Source organism: Megachile rotundata, chromosome 3 (assembly GCF_050947335.1).
Source record: "Megachile rotundata isolate GNS110a chromosome 3, iyMegRotu1, whole genome shotgun sequence".
In the NCBI taxonomy this organism is placed as follows: domain Eukaryota; kingdom Metazoa; phylum Arthropoda; class Insecta; order Hymenoptera; family Megachilidae; genus Megachile; species Megachile rotundata.
In genome coordinates, this window is record NC_134985.1 from 7,045,670 (window position 1) to 7,062,082 (window position 16,413).

The 16,413-nt window shown below is 28.8% G+C and overlaps 1 protein-coding gene across 1 annotated transcript in view; it reads right to left on the bottom strand.

Annotated features, from left to right (window-relative positions):
- axed (BTB/POZ domain-containing protein axundead) overlaps nt 1–12,309 on the bottom strand; it is a 60,266-nt gene extending 47,957 nt beyond the window's left edge. The window contains exon 1 of the mRNA XM_012290965.2: nt 11,871–12,309. The gene's annotated coding sequence lies outside the window, so the exon portion shown is untranslated. The remainder of the gene's footprint in view (nt 1–11,870) is intronic.
- Nucleotides 12,310–16,413: the final 4,104 nt, after the last annotated feature.

Genomic DNA, 16,413 nt, shown 5'->3' on the forward strand with positions numbered 1-16,413 from the left:
CACCTGTCGAATTGCGCGCGACAGTATACGAGAATTGCGTGTTGTTTCTCTTCGAAGAAAATACGGCTCCAAACAAAGATGATCGATGATATTCGAGTGTAGTCAAAACAGCTCGGTTTTCTTTATTTCACGTGGAGTTGGTGTTTAATCGTTTGGGTACAATTTATATTTGTGCAAAAGAATTATGTTATTACATAGATTTGTAAACCTTGATACTCTTGGGACAAAGTATAAATAAACTTAGTGTTTGAACGTTTGAATACAATTTATATTTGTGCAAAAGGATTATAATATCATTACACAGATTTCTAAACCTTGACTTGGGGCGAAATATAAATAAACTTATTGTTTTTTAACACTTTCCCGTGCCATTTATTTATCAGCGTCAGTCAAGACTAACTTATTGAGGGCTATAAAATTAAAACGAACAAGGAAAATTAAAATGTTGTATTTTGTATTCAGGAATCCTTGATAATGCAACTTATAGTTGGATCTAAATTTCAAGTTGAAGAGTATTCAAAATTTGAGTAAGGTTTGTCACATTTGAACTGTAAGTGCGTCACGAGTGAGACTCGTCATAGTGCGGGAAGAGGTTAAAGAGAACGAAAAAGAGTTTTTAGAAAAAGACTAAAGTTCGTTGAAATCACGAAATTACTGTGTTTCAAGTTTTCACTAATGGTAGGGTATAATGTATCAAATGTGGATATCATTTTCAATACACAGTTTTGCTAACTAAAAAAAAGAGGATTATTTCTGTGAAAAGAAATGAAACACAACGTCAATTTTTAAAGAAAAGGAGTCACAATAATTATGTACAGACTCAGTAGTTGACAACATAGCATTTTTAAAGAGTTAGTGACATTCTTCAAATGAAATTAAAAAGCCCAGTCTATTTTGTGATGCGTTAAGATGCTTCTGAAAGGTAGCTTAACACTAAACTTACCGTCGTATAATATGCACTTAACTTGAAATGGAAAATGAAGTTAAAAAATAAATAGACAAATGACAAAACATAAATTAGTACACACATTAATTCTTTATTTTGATGAAAACAATGCAGATTTCAAGAAAACTCCTTTAACAAATTGTGCAACTTATAATAAGAAATTTATAAAGCGGTCATTTGACCGGCTTGGTAGTTTTAGTGTTAACGACGAACACAGAGAGATAAAATGCTTGTTAAGAATCAGTTTACTGTCCAAACTGTCAGACGAAACATATTGCAGAACAACTGTCCACACAATTAAAACGTATAAAAGTAATAACATTGAGCTAGCAACGTGCACAAAAGAAAAGCATTCGTCTACGAACGGCTAGCAAAATTTATGAATCACGCGTATAATAGCGAAGCTACTTTTGAGAAAACTGTTCCTCGTCAGTTTTACTAATTTAGGTTGAACAATGTACTCGATCCTTGAAATTTTGTTGAAAGTTTCAATAGTGTTCGAGTGTGTCGTAAATCTTGCATTTTCAAAGGGTCCCAAATGCGAGGACTGCAAGTCTGCAACCCGTCCCGTCGCACGTGTTGAGAACCCCATGAAGTGTCGCTGCTTTCACATTCTTTATGTGTAGAAAACTTCTTATTGTTAGAGAAATTTTAACCTAACTAGTTAGTATCAATAGATGGTTTAGGCCATTTAAATTGAAAGAAGATTCACAAAGACGAGTTGAAAGAAGAGTCCTTCATAGACGATTATTTTGTGTAAGATGAACAAGTTACACATGTAAGGTTTCGGTGGAAATGAAACATCTTTTCGGCAAACTTGTATCGAAAATTATTGTTGAATTTTTATTTCAATGAAATTAGCAAAAATAAATGTATTGAGAAGTCGGTAATCAAGTTTGTGCATTTATCGATTACTTGTAAGGTACCACTCGATTTCGATCGGATCTTCGTATATTAATAAAATATAATCTACATATTTTGCTATTGTTTCTCTGTTATTATAATTTTTAACACGTATAAAATATAGTGGGTTATTTAGAATTGCATTTTCAATATTCATAAATCAAGCGTAATTAACAAATTTTAAAGAGGTCCTTCCAAGAGGTCCTTCATTTAGTCTTTTAAAAGTTATTGTGTTTTTGTGTTATTTAAAATATAATAACCTCCTATATTCCATCAATTATTCATGTACCTTAATCTCTCTATTCTATTTTTTTACTGATTTCTCCAATTTTATGAAAGTACAATCAGAAAAGATTGTGACTTTGTTATTAATTGATTTTGTTACTAATTACATTAGTATATTATATAATTGTACTGTTTTAATTAATTTTTAAATTGTATTTCAGTTATACTGCTTAAACTATAAGAGGAAAATAAGACCATATCTATTGCTATAAAGTAATACTTGAACTTATTTATAAAAGTTTTCTCTTCAATACAAAAGTTAGTAACATTTACTACAATACAAAATTAATCATTAATACAAAAATAAGGAAAATTACGTTTTTACGTTATATTACAATTATAAACTAACAATAATCCACAATAAACTAACAATATCAGATTTTTTAATATACTTAAACAAGTAAAAAGAATTATTTTTTGACCGTACTCTAAATTGTGATAAAGTTTGTAAATTGCATGATGGGTGAGTGCACCCACTCTGGTTAGACACCATAAGTTTTCCAATAGTGTGATACCCCATACCCCCCAATGTGCATTGACCTAAATACGCCGCATGTTGTAACCATAAAACTACCCCAAAATGTCGAATTCTTGTACAGCATGTATAGCCTAAAAGTATCCACTATTTTCATGACATTTTTAATGATCAATAGGAAAGAACATTTGAAACAAAAAGCATTTAATATTTCCGTCCGTAAACTGAAATGCAATTATTTCTAAAAAAAATACTTTTTCGATAAAAAGTTGAGAACATTTTTCTTCTCGACAGAGTTGTAGTTAATTTCGGAATAAATTCTATGAATTATTACATTATAACCTTCACATGATCTCAGGATTTTGATTCGATTATTAACATGGATAAATATTTTGCTTTAACTGAACTACATATTAGAAATTATGCTATTAGTATGAAATTACGTAACAAGTCTGTCAAACATAAGAGAAATAAATTAAATTAGCAAGTTGTGTTATATTCTATATTCAAATTAACAATTACATTCTAATTTTTTAATTCAAGGTCACGTATTGGTCATAGTACAGTACGTTGTTTATCTTGATATTAATTGATACTCTACCAAGTCAAAAAATACTTTCCTAATAAAAGGAAAATATGTTTACACTTGATTTTTTATTGAAAAAGTAAATTTTCGAAAAATCTTATTCTTGTAGAGAATTTGAAAGCAAATAGAGACTGAATAACTTTTATCTTAAACATTAAATTTTTTAAATTCTTGAAGATGTTACAAAAATAGTAGTTATTTTTAAACTCCAGAGCATTGTGATTAAAATAAAAATGAACCATGTATATCATCTATGAAATTGTATCGAAAGACAATGTTTCTTCGTAAAAGCCTATAATAAATTCTAACAGAAAGAAAATGGAAAACTAATTTGTGGCTATTTTAATACAGTAAAATCAAATGAATATTATTTTTCATCCACGTTAAATTTCGAGAACATTATTTTTCATCTGTAGTATATTTCAACAATATTATTTTAGTTAAATATAAAAATATTCCTGTGTTCATAAGACTACGTAAGTCAACTTAAGAAACAAAAGAAGGACAAAATTTTAGTTCATCATTAATATAAGATGAAAATTGTAAAATATCACATAAAAAATTAATTACATAACATATGATTTACTTTTGAAATAATCTAAATAAATATCGACGAACTAAATAAGAAATTAAATCAAATGATTTTTATTCTGTTTAAGTACCGAATTGTTAACATAACAAGAAGTTGCTGTAAGTCCCTGTTAAAATTAAATTGTATATTCAATCACTGTATCTTAATCATTATATTAATTATTGTATCTTCCACCAAATTATGACCCGCAGTAATCGTAAGCAAAACGTGATATTGCCATCCACATATTTCTTTCACAGATCGATTGCTCGGAAAATTCTGCGTAAAAAGTATCAGGACAATGTCAAAAAATCATCTAAATGAAATTATTTATCATCACAGAATTTCAAGAATTTCAAATATTTGTCAAATATTTCACAAATTCTTTGAGCAGTAATATATATTTCATACAATGCGGAAGCAATTACTCATCTACTAAGAAACCAGAGGTGACCTTGAAACCTAAGAAGTTCCTCGCCAACAAAAAGCTTGTTACCATGTTATAAACCTTTCAATACAACTTTGTCGAATAAACTTTCTTGTATCTTCACAAATGACAGATTAATGCAATCGCGTTAGAGGATTGATCCTCTAAAAATAAAAAAGATAAAATTAGTAAAATTACATTATATTACTACAATTACAGTAATTAGCAGAACGAGTGATTTATATGCAGTAGAATACGGGTACAAAATGAATGAAAATCAAAAGAAAATTGAATTTCCGCGTGAAATCTTTGAAATAACCCCTTTAAAGTTCACCGTTGCTACCAACGTGTGTGATCAATACTGTCTGGTTGGTGTACAGTTTGCCGCAAAGATCTACATTCTCTGCCAATCCCTCACCCTCCGACGGAGGAGGAAAGAGGGTGTGTGCTCCGGTGCGCAAAATCCACCGTTGATACTAAACTAGTAACGATTTTATCGCTTTCGACGTCTCTCCATTACTTTTTGGTAGACGAGATTTTTTGTGGTCGATAAAAGTGTCAGTTTCAATATCGAACTCACAGCTTTTAAATTTTTTCTTATGTCATTACTTATTAGAACTTAAGATGCAGCAATTTTTGATCGAAGTAAGCACTGTTTAGATCAATAATCTATTTCTTTTGCCATGTGTGAGGTTTCCTTGCGATAGAATTTGGATGATTGCGCAACAAAAAACAGGGAACTGTCATGAATTTAATAGACTGAACCATTCATTTAGTTTTGTAAGTGAAATTTTTGGGAAACTTTCAGTTTAATAGTTTTTTTTCACTGCAAGGTTACGAATTTGATAAGTTAGCAACAAGTATGGACTTTTTTTGCAAAATAAAAAACAAATTTTTGTTTGAAAATGGAAAATACTTAATCCATTAAATTCATAACCTTTCAGTGCAGTGAAATTTAGCAAAAATTGCTTTTATTGGAATAAATGGATTAATGAATTAATTCATTAAATTCATGAATTTTTTATGTAGTTACTTTATTTCAAATGCGTGCAAATTTCGCTGAAAAAAATGGAAATATAGGAAAAACAAAAATTGCTATTTCAGATTTCATTATCAAAAATGAATTTCTTTAACGAAAAATGGATATTTTAAATTTAAACGGCCACCATTTTGTTATAAATTAATTTTAGTTCCATGAAACTATCAATTAGCACCGCAAATTGTTACCAAAAATTAGTGTCGTAAATCCGATTATTTCACAAAGATTTTTGGCTATATTGAAAAATTGTAAGAAAAAATTTGCATTATAATATGAAATGCAGAAAATAAGTGGATGTAATACTATTTCCTTAAAAATTTCATAAAACAGATTTATTTCAGTCGTCTTCTCTGTATGGTCCTTCTTAACATTCATTATCAGGATTGTAATAATTTCTTAAGATTGTATGATTAAGTAAAAGAATTTATATGTTTTCAGCTTTTATATAAGTAGGTGTTATAAGAACATTCTTTTGTAACTTCCCTATTAAATATGCATATGTAGTTACATTCCACTAATATGTCTATTATTCGTATATTTATATTCATTGTACAATTTATTATTACTGAAATGTAGTAATTATATATAAATACATTCCAATGTAACGTCATGAAAATTTATTTACAATAACTTATTGAATTATAAATAAAATGAACATGTACCGCGCTAAGTAGTATATACCTACAATGATCAGACAAGCATTTATCAAAACTGTATAATCGTACTAATACATATGTATGTAAGATAAAAATAATACTATACATATAATTAGAGCATCTCTTTTTGCATAATAGATTATTGCATATAAGGAATTTTCTTATGTTCACTGGGATGCAATATAAAATTCTACTGACAGAGGACAAAATATCTAAGTTTGGAAATTGCAAACTTGCAAATTCCTAAATTTTTTAATTCTTAAGTATCTGAAATGCTATATTGCCACATTTAAGAACTCCCTCACGTTTAAATATTTACATTCGCAAATTCTCACACCTCCAAGTACCTATGTTGTAAAATTTTCAAGTTTGCAAACTTTGACAATCACAAATCCTTGCATTCTCGAACTTCTACATTTCCAAATTTCTAAATATCTAAATTCTCAAATCCTTACATTTCCAAATTCCCACAATCAAATCTTTATATTTTCACATTCCTAATTTCTTTATTTTACATTCCCTAATGTTCAAATTTTTAAATTTCTAAATTCTCAAATTCCTACGTTTCCAGATCTCTACACTCCTCAATTCTTGCATTCCTAAATTCCCACGCTCTCAAATACCTTCACTGCTAAATTCCTACATTTCCAATTTCTCAAATTCCTATACATTCAACTTTTCAAATTTCTACATTACCAAATCCCTACATTTTCAAATTTTCATATTCGCATATTCCCACATTCCCAAATTTACAGATCTCGTACTTTAAAAATCTTCAAACACCTAAATTTCTGAAGTTTTCACATTTGTTCAAAGGAAATCAACTTTGCTCCCCAATGTACTGTCCATACTAATAAAACTAATATAACTAACAAGTGTTTTACAAATTTTTCACAAAATTCAAAAGAGTTCTACAAAATGCAAATATAACATAGAATTATACAATGAGTGAATAATAACGTTAAAAGACTATTTTTAGAAAAGATTTTTTATACAAGAAACTTCAAATTTGTTAAGTTTGCATATTTATTGCGATACAAAGAATGTGGTTCTTGCGGAACAATTCTATGATGGAATCTTAGACACAAGAAACCGGTATCCATTTCCTGACAATTTTCCCAGTATTTGGAAACATGTATCGATTATTCCCGCTGTTGTAGGTATTCTTATTCGCTATATCGAGTTTCTTTCGCGTTATCAATCTTTACGATGATTTCATACGGTGCTTTCTAAGAAATTATTCTAAGTAAACTATCAAAATCAATGAAGACTTAACACTTAACGGTCACATTTCATCAGAAAACATACATGTTACACTCGAACGTTCAAGACCCCAGCTACTAAAAAATTTGTTACAAAGAACCTACGCTATGATCAAAATTTGTTTAAAAGTGCATAATACTTACATAATTTACGTAATTATATAATATTTTTATTAGCAATGTTTAACTTTATTTTTACAAACTTGCATGGGGAATCAATTTATGCAAAAAATTCGCACAGTTAATTTAAGAAGTACATAAACCTTAAAGGTCACACTTCGTCAGAAAATCTGAGACACTGGAATGGTTAAGATCTCAGCCACTAAAAATCTCTTTTCAAAGTAAGTAATTACTCATTATTTTAACTTGAACAAAAGTATAAGTAATATTTTAAAGTTATTTAAATACAACATATTTCGGTAAATTTAAAGTTTGAATATGAAAGAAAATTCAGAAACATGAAAAAAATGAAGAATGATGGTTTTTACAGGAAAATTCAAAACTTTTATTGATTTTAGTATATAGAGCTGAAATTTTAGCTGAACACTCTTGAGATATAATAGTCTGAGGGAAAAAGTAGTAAAAATACTGGAGTTTCAAAAAATTTACTGAAATTTTCAGTATACATAGAAAGTGGCTAAAATTGAAGCTAAGGGTTGTTTTATGGCACAATGTGATCTTTAAGGGTTAAAGCACTTTACAACTGCACAAATGTAATTCTGTAAAAAATAGTTCTACAGAAATGTAGAACCTATTGACACAAAATTTTTCTCTACAACTTTGTTCTATTTTCGATATTAGCAGGGTATTAGCACAATTTTATAATTTGACCCAGTTACTCGAATCAGTCTAGACATAATAATTCACTACATTCTAAAAACAGCATGAAAATTTTATCAATCGAGTAAGTCTATCTAATGACGCACATTCTAAAATAATAAATTGAGTTAAAAAATAAGTAAACGTTAAAAAACCTTTTAATATACAAACGAATTCTATATCTTGAAGATTGACACAAATTTGAAGAAAATCATTTTGTTAAATGTAATTTAAAATAGAAAGCTTATAAAACAGTAATTTGATAGTTTGCATGTTAAGAAACGCGTGTTAGGGTTTATTTTGTAGTTTTTAAAAAAATTGCATAAATGACCGACTTTACTGTTTGCTATTGCAAATTATATGAATATCTAAAGTTAGAATTAATTCTATTAAAGAAAAATTTCGTTACCAAAATTATATGTGTTACAAAACACGAAAATACATATCATAACTGTATAAATATACCTGACTTACATCTCATTAAAATATTATGTTCCTTTATAACAATTAATTTAACGATCCTCACATTTAAAAACTCATAAAATTCTCCAACAATCTCCATAAAATTTTTGCAGTTATATCGTTCAGAGCTCAAAATATTTCACAATAAAATTTAGAACTGCAATTTCTTTTAACAAGTTGTTTAACGATCAAACATTAAAAATGCAAAGAGCAAACATGTAGAAGCAGCGATTTAATGTTGTAATCTCGTGAGATGACGTCTAGCCAAAAACAAAACACGTTCTAGCGATTAAAATAGTCGGAGGAGTAATTATTGATGATTAAACAGTGTTTAGCGGCTTATAATCGGGAGACAAAGATAATCGTGCGAGAAACAAATGTTTACTCTCGCAATCGGCTTCTTCTGCAGGCTACGATTTTTGTTTCATGTGAACCGAAATTTATGATCGACTCGTGCTCAAAAATAATCTCTTCTTTAAGCTGCAGACGCTTTATAAATAATGTTGCGAATGTGTAGTGATGGTATGAGAGGATCTCAATTAGTTTTATTTTTAAAGGCGAGTGGTACTTAAAATCGAATTTGCATCGATTATTATTAAATTTTTTAATGTAACTAATTAATGTAGAAAATATGTGTCAACTCATATATGGATGATGCCTAAATTTTATTAAGAATTAACTATAAATAAACTATAAACTATATATAAATATACTATAATAAATATAATGTGTAATATAATAAATACATATAAAAATAATACGTAGACTATATTATTAAAAATTTATTTACTTATCTAATTGAAAGTACTTACTTACTAATTACTTAGAACTATGACTAATAAATATCTAGAACAACACTTTTTTTGTAGACCTCGCCCCATAATTAAATTTGTACCAATTATTCTTTAGTTATGTTAATAACTAGTTAAGTAATCAAAAACACAGAAAGTCTTGACCATGTAGGGTCTTTATTAAATGATTAAATTTATTTGAATAAAAGCGAAAAGTTAGGGGATGTAAAGTTAATATCAATGTTGTTTCGCTGACCCTTAGGAATCCGCGAGCCACAGTTTAAGAACTTGTGTGAAAAAACATTGTAAAAATATTTGGTAAGATTTGTTAAAATTCATTAATTTTTACTTTAAAAAGTTTTCAACTGTTTTAATGTCATAATCAACGTGTTAATAATTTAGTGTGTCAAAATATCTTGGATTTAAAGAAAATATTTTACTAACACTACTAATAATTTGGAAATGGAAATTTTGGAATTTAAAAATTTAGACATTTGGATACTTAGGTATTTGGAAATTTAGGAGCATGGGGATCTAGGGTTTTGGAAATTTAGGAACTTGGTGAATTTAGAAGTTCAGAGATTTAGATATTAAGAGATTCAAAAGTTTACTGATATAGAGATTTAGAAATTTAGAAATTTGTGAATATTGTGAATTTTATAATAAAAGTTTAAAGTAATTCGTTTAAAAAATATTATTTTTACATTGGGTAATAAAAAATATCCACATGAGCATAAAGTATGGGATGCAACTCGTATTAATTACATTGCAATACTAAAATGAAAATGTCTTCTAAACTACTAATTGATTAGTTTAGAATTGATCATGTGACACTTAATGTTAATTTCCATTAATAATTTTTGTATAGATATTTTATGTAACACTTAAAAACTAGCACTCTTTTTAATTAGAAACCCAATAGTTTCTAAATATACAACATACGCAAAAATCATTTAATAGTTTACGCAAATTAAATGGTATTAAAAAATAACTACTTTGAAACAACCGTGTTCCAGTATAACGGAATATAGGGTTATTTACCTTACTATCCATTATCAGTGGCGCCTATCTTAAATTTTTAAATCGCAGCAAACGCCACCGCGTTGTAACGAATATTCCGCAAAGTTCGCGTAAAACTGTTACTTGGAAAAATGGCTATCTAAAGCAAATTTCATTCATGTTATCGAAATTTATCTGTTAGTCGCGTGCTGTTAAACAGTACATTCAACAAAATCGGAAGTGCATATAAGTTATATTGCACTTGACGCTGAAGACATCGATTCTGTCATGAATAGTTTAACATATTAACTGCTCTATAGTTAAATATTAAATTTATTAAAACATGAATTATTACGTTATTTTTGATTATGATAGATCAAAGTACAAAGTAGGTACCCAGTGCACTAAGAGCCTTTATTTTGGAGCTAATATAGATCAAAAGGAAACAAGTACTTCATTTGAGTTAGAACCACGTAAGGTTCAATGCTTTTTAATAAACAAATCATTATCAATTTGACAATCTTCTAAAGTTGATGTTAAATGTTTTGCATACATATAAGTTGTATACAATATGTATGTTAAGTTGTACTGAACGTATAAATCGTATAAGTTTGTATACAGTATTTTGAACACAGTCTATTATATTATATAGAATATTTGATTAATTTTTACATATTTTATTTAATGTTTGCAAGAATATTATGACAAAGATGTAAGTTTTATGAAAATAAAGTTCTACATGAACTTTAGAAATAGATTTTGATAGAAATAAAAATTTACTCGATTTATATACTATTCAACACAAAAATGTCCTTCTCATTTTTTAATTACAATATTTCAGACAGCAATCTACGCCAACCAGTTAAAATTCAATAATTTTTAAAATTTTGTTTTGTCACTACAAATAGCTTATATTTAATGTTTTGTTCAAATAAATAAATAAACAAATAAATCAAGCTCCTTTTATGCAACGTATGAAAAACCACTTTAAATTCAAAGCTTTCAACATGTAGGGATTAATTAGTTTTTAAAATGTTTATAATAAACATTAGAAACAAACACTAATATATTATAAAAGATAAAGATAAGTAATAATAAACTTTATCATTTAAATACTTATAAGTATTATTAAATATTATTAAATATCTGTAATCATTGTCAAATATTATTAAACACTCATAAACAACTTATTTTTGTCAAAATAACACTACTTTAAATAAAACACAAAAATTTCCATATATTTTCCTTCTTATCATCTCAGCTACTTTAAGTCTTAAATTTTGAATTCAAATTTAATTTTTAGTAATTCAAAACAATCTTAACAAAAATATAACTTAAAAAGTTTTTCGCTATTTTTGTACCGCTGTGTTGTACATACTCAATCTCAGAATTAGGTTTCTTGACTTCAAAAAATTCCAAATACCAATGATTTATAAATTAATTTATTTTAATAACTTCTTAATTGATTCGTAAACCGAAATTCATATATAATTTATAAATGAATTATATTATGGAATAAACATAGTATCTCCATCATTTCCTATCAGTATACTTCCAATTAAGGATACTTAACAACCTCAAACAAAACATTCCTACAAAATCCAAAAACGTTCAAATATATAAGAAATCACATCTTCTGTTTTAATTACCTTCTCGTACAAACAGCAACTACGACGTCCACTCTCCCTTATCGTCCACACGTCTAACTCCAAAGAATGCTCCTAAAAGGCACAACCGAGATTTATCCTCAAATTGTTTAACGTCCAAAATTCACACCCCTATATTCAAACACTACTTTTAACCCCTACGTCATTGACTTTGCACTTCTAGTAAATGACCTATAATACTGTTCCTTTCAGTGTTCATTCAACTCGTTTACTTTGAATAATTTAGAGTACAACAAACGAACTTTCATTCACTTTCGCGAGTTTCGAGGATCCATGGCTCGAATCGTTCGACAGGTCGAATTAAAGATGAGGACATCCACTCGCGAGAGTTCGCGGTTGAAAAATATTTGATCGTGCAACTTCACCCCTTGAGGTGTAAACATAGCCGTGTGCCTTGGCCGATGACCAGGCTTGCAATGAACATAGAATTCGCACGAAACCGATGCTCCGGGCACCAGCGGTATCATTGGCTATACATAGCACGCGTCGCGACGCGCAGACGCCGGGCATCGCTGCCCTTTTGCTATAGTCTGATAAACAATTTTACTCCTACCTCCCTAATCTTTCTAATGAGAAAGGCGAATTTTCTTTATCTTAACGGTGAAGGAATTAGTTGGGAAGATTTAGATTGCGCCTGGAGAAATAAGCCGTGATTATGGAACATCGTATCGTTAAGGTAAAATCAAAATCAAAAGAGGTATCACAGAGGTAAAAAAATCTAACGAGTCAAATTGATGAAGTCTTTGTTATGAGGCGTGGATGGGATGATTTTTGCTGTGGAAAAATTGATGAGTACATTGGTATGTAAGGAATAGAGAATTGATGTGTGAGGAATAAAGATTTGATATATGGAGAACAAAGACTTGATGTATGAAGAACAAAGACTTGATGTATAAAGAATAAACAGTTGATATATGAAAAATAAAAAATGTATGTGTAAAGAACAAAGAATTAATGTATAAAGAATGAAGCATTGATACGTGAAGAATAAAGAATTGATGTGTAAAGAGTGAAGAATTAATATGTTATGAATAAAGAATTGATGTATGAAGAACAAAGGCTTGATGTATAAAGGAAAAGCAATTGATGTATGAAAAATAAAAAATTTATACATAAAGAACAAAGAATTGATGTATAAAGAAAAAGGCATTGATGAATAAAGAGTTGATATGTATAAAATAAAAAATTGATATGTAAAGAACTTGATAAGTACATAAAATTGATATGTAAAAGTATTGATGTGTGCAAAATAAAGAATCGATATGTAAAAATTAAGCAATTAATGTGTAAAAAATAAAAATACGCGGAGCATTGATGAATAAAGAATTGATATGTATAAAATAAAAAATTGATATGTAAAGAACTTAATAAGTACACAAAATTGGTATGTAACAAATAAAGAATGTTGTGTGAAGAATAAAAAACTAATGTATATAGGACTTTATGTTTTACCATTTATTAATTTATATTTATCCTTTATTTGCAATTCCAAGTTGAAATTTCAAGGGTAACTTATACATCGATAACTTTAGCGTTGATGTTTCTAATCGAAAAGAATCTGGTGTCATTCTAGTTATACATATAGAGTTGAAGTATATTGAATCAGGGGATATGTAAAGTTTAAGATGTGGAAATAATGAAACAGAGTCAGAGGGTGATCTTTTCCCGCATTTTGTTTTAGAGGTTGCGTACGTGTCTACGTCCACGTAGTTGAGAGAATATTGAAATGAGAATATTCACTTCATTAGAGAATGCAATATAATAAATAACAAGCAATGATTATAACATACTCATTTGTTTTCGAGATATTAGCGAATACGCGTGTTTAAATTTTGTATAGAAAGAGGACTTTTTAGAAATATTTCATAGCACAAATTAGAAAAAGAGAGTAGCAATTGGTTAATTTTATTGAAGTCAGTAATAATATTAACGTAATAATATTGAAGAGAATATTAATGGATTAATTGAAGAAAAACAACAGCAACTACTCAGAAAAATGTATTCATGCTTGCACTAACTATTACACATACATTTAACTTTGATCAAGGTGTTTACTGACATGTTCATAAGTCTAATACGATTAATTAAGAAAAGGCAATGAATTATTGTGTAGATTAGTTTTCTCCACAAGTTTACACATTTTCGTATCTTGTATTACTTTGTTCACGATTCGTGTAGAGAATTTTAATAGGATAAATATATTTCTATTATAGTGATTTTTATCATCTTCCAATAACCTGTTTTTTATTCAACTCGTTAGTCTTACGTTTTTTGATACGTAAATTATGTAATGAGAAATTAAATGAAAAAATGTAATGAATGTTATTTTTCAGGTGTAAAAGATGATGTCAAATATTATATCATTTTCCCTTAAATAATTTCTCTCCATTAAAATATATACATTTATTACAATTTTCTCATTCGAGCTCCTCGTGAGAGTTCAAAAAACTTCAAAACTGAAATATATAACAAAGACCTTCACAGATCTAATAAACGAAGTTGTTAAAAAGAAATGTACCAATGATTGACGAAAGCAATCAGTGTATCAATAAAAACATCCACATTTTTCAAATCCTGCACAAGTATGAGTTGACTCATTTCTTACAAACATGACAGTCACCAGAGTGAGGTAAGGGAAGTTCGTTTCTTTTTCGACGTGTCAATGACCCAGATAAATGCGAATGACTTCGTGACGATAGAGAGCACGTAGAAATAGAATTTCTATCGTAGCCTTCTGACTGACCTGCCTAATATTTTTCAAACGGCATAAAAGAGCACTTTCGTACGCACAGAACCTGTTTTTCTATTACGACAGCTGGTCGATTACATTATATTCGCAAATAGGTGCAAATCAATTGTTTCGCCGAAAATGGAAAGAAAATTTGCGTTCAATAGATTCTTCGCGCTGCTGGCCTTCAACGTTGCGCTAACGCACCTATGATTAGAGTCAATGCACTTTTCTCAATGAAGTAGGGAGAGTTTGTTAGAAAATGAAACATAAGTTTGTTATTTTACCAGTTTTCAACAATGGATCTGAAAATTTTGTAAAGAATCAAGTTTTAAAAGAATCTCCAATTTTTTATTTTCAATTAAGTTGAAGTGGCGTAAGTTCGTAAACGGGGCAAGTGCGTATACAGGCTATTTTTATTACAATATGAGCGAAATTTCTCCATTTAGTATGTTTGTTTCCTTGTTGTGTTTCACTATATCCCCTTTTATATTTCAGCTAAGAGTATTTGTTTGCAGTATAAAGTACTTGCATAATGCAGTAAAAAGCATTTTATAGCAGATTTGTTAATAATTCTGCTCTTGCCCCATTGCACATGAAATAAAGTTTCAAAGTATTTAACTTCAAGTTACGCTCTTACCCCATTTTCAGGGAAAGTGCAGAGTAGTTGACATGTTAAACAATTTCCTATCAAAATCAAAATGTACAAGGAAAATTAAGGTCCTAGTTAATATTAATTAAATAGTAGTAATTGTGCAAAGCGTTCGATATCGACAGCGTTAAGTATTTACATAGCAGACTGAAAATACTTACGTTTAAATAGCAACTTTACAAAAACCAGTCTACACTTACCCCACTTCACCTTATGAAAAATTAAGAAACTTATGACAAAATATTCTGAGATAAAGAATTTTAAAAATTATAAAATTTGTTAATGACTGAAATATTAATTTTCATCAAGATAAAAAATATTAGTGTATGTACTAATTTGTGCTTTGTCGTTTGTTTGTTATTCGACTTTTCATCAAGATAAAAAATATCAATGTATGTACTAATTTATGCTTTGTCCTTTTTTATTTTTAATTTCAAATTAAGTTTAAATATGACGATAGATATAGTCAGTTTATCAAACATATTTTACTCGTATGAATAGACACTATTTCGGAGAATTTAGCGTATCTTGAAACTAGTGACAGATCGAAGCAAAACACGAATAGAGAATGTGAAAGAAGAGACGGAAGTCAAGACACAGATAGTTCCGTGCGAAGAAACTGATAAGAATGATCAACTTCTCGAATTTCTTCATGATTCATGCTGTGTAATGCGTCAGTAAACACGTTTAAATACGTGTTCATACCTAGAAAAGAGGAGGAAAGAATTTGTACAGAGTGGACCTAACTTTGTCATTTCTTATTTCATTATTTGTGAAGTAGTTTTATTTGCGAAAATAAAATAAGGTGTTTTATAAACAATGGCGGTTGACACATAAGTACTGCAGCACCCTCTATTAATATTTAATATTAATATAATTCTCTATTAAGGGGAACACCCCTCTAAAGCCCGAAAAAGAGGTCTAACTTTGACAATTTATTTTGGAAGAACGACAAACGGAAAAGAATTTATTTTCAGAGGATTTATTTAACACATATTGAACTACAAAAAAATATTTTTTTATTGTCATTTTCGTACAAAATGGTGACGACAGAGCCCATCGTCGGAAACATATTTTGGAAAAACACCGCCACGGGAGGACGGATTTCTCGTTATGTTTAAGTCGTAGGATAAAAAATCAAAAGA